Source organism: Panthera uncia, chromosome D4 (assembly GCF_023721935.1).
Source record: "Panthera uncia isolate 11264 chromosome D4, Puncia_PCG_1.0, whole genome shotgun sequence".
In the NCBI taxonomy this organism is placed as follows: domain Eukaryota; kingdom Metazoa; phylum Chordata; class Mammalia; order Carnivora; family Felidae; genus Panthera; species Panthera uncia.
This window is the reverse complement of record NC_064807.1, coordinates 62820970-62828518: the sequence shown is the minus strand read 5'-3', so window position 1 is coordinate 62828518 and position 7549 is coordinate 62820970.

Below are 7549 nucleotides of genomic sequence, written 5' to 3'. Positions count from 1 at the left end.
AGAGAGAGAGAGAGAAAGAGGGAGAATGAATAAATGTGAGCATTGGAGGGGCAGAGAGATAGGGAGAGAGAATTCCAAGCCGGCTTAACACTGTCACTGCTGAACCCTATGCAGGGCTTGATCTCACAAACTGTGAAATCAAGAGTCAGACACTTAACTGACTGAGCCACGTATGGAGAAATAGTAAGAAGGAGACAGATTTCAAGTTAAAGGGAAGAAGAGCATTCTAATAGTGAAATCTGCCTCACTATACCAATCTAGAAAAGTTTCAGATTAACCAACCTGATGTTACGATAAAAATTGTATCTTTAGAATCTTGGGGAAACTACTGTTTCCATCTGGGAATTCCTGGTAGTTTCTAAGATCTTTCATGAATTATAAAGCCAAGTTTCTTTCAGCCTTTTTGGTGAATAAATTTTGTACTACCTTTCAAAAGGGCAGTCAGCATAATCCAGAAGTCCTCCCTTAGGGTGTATTTTGTTTATCCCTGATAACTGTGAGTTACATTCAGCCCATCATGGATGGTTTTATAGAAACACACTATGAACAACATATGAAAGTATGTTACATATGCTTTTTATTGCTAACATCCTCTCTTTTATGGTGTAATTGGTAGTGTTTTATTATTTTATTCCATGCTCTCAGTATTGATGATTCTGAAGTCAGAAGTGGCTCTAGAGATTTCAACTGTAGTTTGACAATCTTCATTCTTGTGTTCTGCTATTGACATCATTCAGCCAGACTTTGTGTGCTTCTATCTGGCATGCTGTCAACAATCAAGTCCTAGCTATACTCCAATTCAAATACCAGAGAATGTATTTCATTTGTAAGTATTAGCTGGGCATTGCGTTTTATTCTAGGCTGCATATTAGGTCATTGATCATCATTCAGTCACCCTTGGTCCACTCTGCTGATGTGGTCTAAAGTCAGTGTCCCCTTCTTTACACTGATTTCTTCAGTGGATGTCTGTTATTGAAAAGTTTTACATAAGAAGCTGTATAAGAAATAATTGCATATGTTCAGTTGAGTGAACTATTGTTTACCATATGTGATAATCATTCATTTAATAAGCAATGACTTCTACTAGGGCCAAGATCTATGTAGGTGTCTCCAAAAATCTTTTGCCCTTTAATATCAAAGTAGTAGAAATTGTATTCAATAATCATATGACACAGATGCTACAGAGATGGAAGAATTTTCTACAGTATGTCTTAGTCCTTCGTTATATCCCAAAAGTGTGTCTCAATGTAGTGACCAGAATTCCAGCAAGTAAAACAGCATGTCACCCCCATAGTTGGACTCAGTAAATAAACATAATTTGGCCCAACAGTGGAAGGGGAAATGTCTTAATTACATGATAGAAAGGTAGTATTTTGAAGTCCTTTGTGCATTCTTAAGGAATTTTTAATAACAGATTTGACAGTAAGTGGTTATTGCTTTGTGTGTTTATTTTAGAATATAGTCTTAATGTAAGATTTACTTTTAACTAACCCAGTAATAAGATGTCCCAGTATTTTCTTTATCCGGGCACCTTGTACATGGCAGAATTTTATTTAGTGAGAAAGCTTCCAGTTTCTTCTTTAACCAGGTGGATATTGAAATTCACCCTAATTTTCCAGCTGGTTAAAGACCTAAATGTAAAATAATACTTTATTGTAAAACTGTAAGAGAATATAAATACCTTAAAGTGGAAAACTTAATTTTAGAGATATTTTATGAAAAAGCATGATTCAAAAAATAAAATATTGATATATTTTACTGTGTCGAAACAATTTCTGTTGGGTGAAAGATACAATATGTAATATTGTAATATATTCAATATATTATATATTGTGTATAATATATATTGTATATATTGTAACATATTGTATATATTGTACATATATACATATATACAATACATGTATATATATACAATATGTACATATTTATATGTATATATATACATATATATTGTGTATATATTGTAATATATTTTATATATATCATATATATTATAATATTGTAATATTATAACAATGTTAAAGGACAAGTCATAGAGTGGAGAAATGATAATATATCTACATTATCATATGTATGACTGGAGAGGATATATATTCAAAATAGTTTTTTGAAACTACATGATAAATAATAAACTAACAGAAAAGGGAAACTTACAAGAATTACTGAGAAACAGGAAACCAGAAAAGTAAATAAACATTTCAAAAATACTCAACTTTGCATGAAATAAGTAGAAGAAAAACTCTACAATAAGCTACTCTTTCAAATTTATCAGAGGGCAACAATCAGAAAGTTTGGCAAATATCAAAGAAGGCAAAAAACAATTCCTTTGAGTGTCTACGTTGGAAAAATCATGCTGAAGAGCATTTAACAATGTGTTATGAAGGTGAAGGTGTAAATTACTTATGACTCAATAAACCGACTTCTAGTTAGATACCCTAAAGAAAGTGTTATGCACATACAGCAGGATTCATTCCAGAACTGAATTCGCCTATATATGCCATCAATAGGTAATTGAATAAAGATATTGTGGAATTTTTACAAATGGAACATTGCATGAAGTTAGAATGTATTACATAATATGTAGCAAGTGACTAAAGCATGTTGGAAAATGATATATCAATATCCTTAAAATGTTACAGTATATGTATACATTTTCATTAATACATATTTCATGGAAAAATAGAAATATATGCAAGAAAATTACTCAAAGAGATGGAAATAAAGTAAAGTAGAACGCAGGAGGTTTTAATTATATCTGTGGGGGTGGGGAAGGGTGTGGTATGAAGCACGTGTGATAACACCCCAACATTTGTTAATTATGAGTGGCCAAAACTTAGGTGATTTGGGATTTCTATCCACTTTATTTTTTTGATTTTTTAAAAGCTTTTCTTTAAATTCCAGTTAGATTACATACTGCACATTAGTTTCAGGTATATAATTTAGTGATTCAACACTTTTATACAACTTTGGTACTCATCACAAATGCCCTCTATAATCTCCATCACCTATTTACCCCATTCCCCCACCTGCCTCCCTTCTGGTAACTATCAGTTCTCTATAGTTAAGAGTTTATTTCTTGCTTTGCCTCTCTCTCTCTCTCTCTCTCTCTCTCTCTCTCTCTCTCTCTCTGTCTCTCTTTATCCCTCTGCTTATTCTGTTTCTTTAAAAAATTTTTTTAATATTCATTTTTGAGAGAGAGAGCGCAAGTGAGCACGAGATGGGGAGGGGCAGAGAGTGAGGGAGACATAATCGGAAGCAGGCTCCAGGCTCTGAGCTGTCAGCACAGAGCCGAGCCTACGTGAGGCTCGAACTAACAGACTGCGAGATTGTGACCTGAGCTGAAATCCAGTCAGATGCTTATCCGACTGAGCCACCCAGACACCTCTCTTTTCTTCTCTTTCTTAAATTCCACTATATTGTCTCTAACTCTGTATATTCAGTTTAAAAATTACCTTTCAAGGAAACATTTTTGTTCCAGGAAGAGTTAAGTGCCTCTGCTTAGTTATGAAATGTAGGAGAGATAGGCATTCTCTCTTCCTGAGTAAGTGTATATGAATAAGTACTTATTTCATAAAGATAGGCCAGTAGTGTACAGAGAAGTTGCTTAGGGAACATGTAGTCAAAATTATTTTGGGGTCCAGAAACTTAAAAGGAAAAGATACAAGCAGTTACTTTTTCCATTTCTCAAGTGGTTTATGCTCTTTTTGAAAGAATTTCCACTGGTTTAAAAAAGAAGGAGAAGGAGACGGGAAGGTCCCTTTGTTCATCAGTAGTAATTACAATGTGGGGTTTGGGAGTCCAGACTGATCTGTTTACTCCACATTAGAGACTGAGAACTGTTGGAGTGGAGTGTTCTGACCAGCCTGTGACTAAGGCTCAAAGTTGCTCCACAAAATCATTTTTGTGTGTGCTCATATGTCTGGAAAACTTGCCAGTTCATTAGGGTAAAATGATAGAGCTCAAAATAAAACAAAAAGAAGCACAAATATGAGGTACTTCTGCAACAAGTATGAAAAGATCGGGAGTGATCTAACCATTTTCCTATAAGGATATTCATTTTGCTGGAGTTCTGTTGCTCTTCAGTTTATAGAAGAAATCTGCTAATGTGAAATAATTTTAAATTCTTCACTGCCATGATTTTTAGAGAGGAGTATGCTGTTTCTTATCTGAAATTTAGACATTTGATCACATGTTTAAAGAGAAGCAGGGATCATATATTCACTTTGTTTGCCCTTTTACTAAGTATTAATATAGGCTTCACAGTTATTGTGAAGATACATAATGTTAACCATATTAATTAATGAAACAAAGCTTACAGAAGTGAAGCCATCTGCCTGTAGTTTTGCAGCAAAGTGCTTATAGGTAGGACATATTTGTTGAATGAGTAAACAGATATTTATGACCCAAAGTTGTGGTTTAAAGCAAGGGCTGGCTTTGTGATTCATGCTCTTCAACGATAACTCACAGTTGACATTTTATATATATATTCTAAAATTCTGATTGTATTCCCTTAAGATCAATAGCTACCATTAGAAATATTCTTCCACTTAATTCACAGGATGTTCAGATGTTGGGTGCTGTATAGGGAATTTTGTATGCCTGAATAAAGCCATGAATTTCATTTCAAAAGTCACCTAAGATTCTCAAGAATGTCTGAGATCTGAAACATGCCAGTGAACATTGAGGATGGTTTTAAAAGTATATATTCAGTCAGACTTTTGGAGCAAAACTTCTTGAGGATAGAAAATTATTAAAAATCTTACTCTCTAATTTATGAGTTTTTAGGAATTATTGTATGCTTCCAGAACTTGTTTTGTGCATTATGTAGTTATTTGAGTAGAGCATCAATCACGTCAGACAATTTGGGCTCATTGTAGTAATAATTTGCTTTCGATTCCCACATATTAATCTTTAGAGCTTATCTGCTGAGTCAATAATTTTGAAATCACCTTTTGCAGTAATTAGAACATGCAATAGAGATTTGTGCAAATGAATGCACTGAAAGTTTTATGTGGTGGTCATTATAGCCATACATCATCTCACTTTTCTTGGCTGTACTTGAAGGTGGGATTCCAGACTCATGTCTGTGCACTAGTGAAAGAGACATTTCTGAGAGAGGTCTTCTGGCTGGAATCTGAAAATCTTTTGAGAAGACCAAACAGTACTGTTTTTGTTCTGTTTTGTTTTGTTTTGTTTCTTGAAGGGAAAGATTCAAGGTTGAAAAGTAACTCAGATAGGACATCACTGCTATTTTTTTCCCTTTTAATTGAAGTATATGTGACACACACTGTTAGATTAATTTCAGGTGTAAAACATACCGATTTGACAACTCTGTAGTTACACTATGCTCACCACAACTGTAGCTACCATCTGTTACCGTACAATGTTATTACAGGACCATTGACTACATTTCTTATGCTGTGCCTTTCAATAGTGTGACTTATTCATTTTATAACTGGAAGTCTATAATTCTCACTCCCCTTCACACTTTTTTCCCATCCCCCTATTTCCCCTCTCTCTGGTAACCAGCAGTTTGTCCCTCTATTTATGCGTCTGTTTCTGCTTTTGTTTGTTTTGTTTTTGAGATTCTACATATAAGTGAAATTATACGGTATTTGTCTTTCTCTGTCTGACTTGTTTTATGTTGTATAATGCCCTCCAGGCATTTATGTCACAAATGGGAAGAGCTCATCCTTTCTTATGGCTGTACAGTATTTGTGTGTGTGTGTGTGTGTGTGTGTGTGTGTATGTGTACACCATATCTTCTTTATCCATTCATCTGTGGATGGACATTAGATTGCTATGATATCTTCGCTATGGTGATTAATGCTGCATTAAACATAGAGGTGCATGTATCTCTTCAAATTAGTGTTTTCATGTGCTTTGGGTAAATACCCAGTAATGGAATTATTGGATTGTATGGTATTAAAAAAAAAATTAAGAGCCTTCATAATGTTTTCCACAGTGGCTGCACCAGTTTGCATTCCCACCAACAGTGCACAAAGGTTCCTTTTTCTCTACATCCTTTGTCGACACTTGTTATTTCTTGTCTTTTTGTCCTAGCCATTCTGACAAGTGTAAGATGATATCTCACTGTGATTTTGATATTCATTTCCCTGATGATAAGTAATATTGAGCATCTTCATGTGTCTGTTGGCCATCTGTATGTCTTCTTTGCAAAAAAGGTCTTTTCAGGTCCATTTTTTTAAGTTGGATTATTTGTGTTTTTTTTTTTTTGTTTTTTTTTTTATATATTGAGTTGTAGAAGTTCTTTATATTTTTGGACCACTTGTTGGGTATATCATTTGCAAATGTCTCCTCCTATTCATTAGGTTGTTTTTTTTTTCCACTTTGTTGATGGCTTCTTTCACTGTGCAAATGCTTTTTATGTTGTTGTACTCCCAATAGTTAATTTTTGCTTTTTCTTTTCTTTGTCCTAGAAGACGTATCTAGAAAAGTGTTACTAAGACTGATGTCAAACAGATTATTACCTGTGTTCTGTTCTTGGAGTTTTACGGTTTCAGGTCTCATACTTGGGTCTTTAATTCATTTTGAATTTATTTTGTGTATGGTGTAAAAAGCCCAGAAAGCAGAAAAAACCCAGAAAAAAGAAATTACTACTACTAGCAGTAGTTGTAGTAGCAGCAGCAATAGCAGAAACACTGATAGAAAAATAATAGCTTACTTTCATTGGAGGTGTTTTTATATATATATATATATATTCCAAGAACTTGGCTATGTATTTGTATAAGAAAATGTAATTTAACCTTCATGACAACCTTGCTATATAGATGGTATTATATTATATAGATGGTATTAAAAGATATCAAATTTTTTGCCCAAGTAGCAGGAAGAATGCAACACAATCAATTCCAGACAGGATTAATTGAGAATGAGTATACATTCAGGTTGTAGACACCTGCATGAGTCACCAGTTAGGAGATAATTGGACAGTGAAGGAAAGATAGAAGAATGTAATACCAAACACTTTGTTTGTTTCAAACTTAGATAACTTGACTGTGTTACTCATATAAGCATGGAACTGATAGGAAATAGACTAAATAATTAATACACTCAATATTAACAAACGTATGTCTAAAACTTTGGGATGCCTTGACTTGTTAAGATGGGATATCTAATGGGAGGGATGGATCAAGTAAAAGTTTGGTGTCAGAAAATTAGTGCAATAAAATCCTTGCTACTTCTGTAACTATCACTCCTCTATGTCAAAGTGTCTTATCAAATTTCATGTATTTCTTCAGAAGTTTTTTAGTGCTTGTTCCATTCCATATACTGCTGTGCTCTTTAGACATTATGCTGAGAGGATGGTGCCTCATCGTATGAAATGAGGTCCCTATATTCACTGATGCATTGAAGGATACAAACTCAGACACAACTGACTAGTATACAAACACAGAGGCACCATAAATTTGGATAGTGCACCATAAGAATTTTAAAAATTATGAATTTTATCCTTGAAACTATAAGGATTGTCAGATAATTCTTTCAGGGTAATGTGATATTTACTCTGTTCAAGATGTACAGC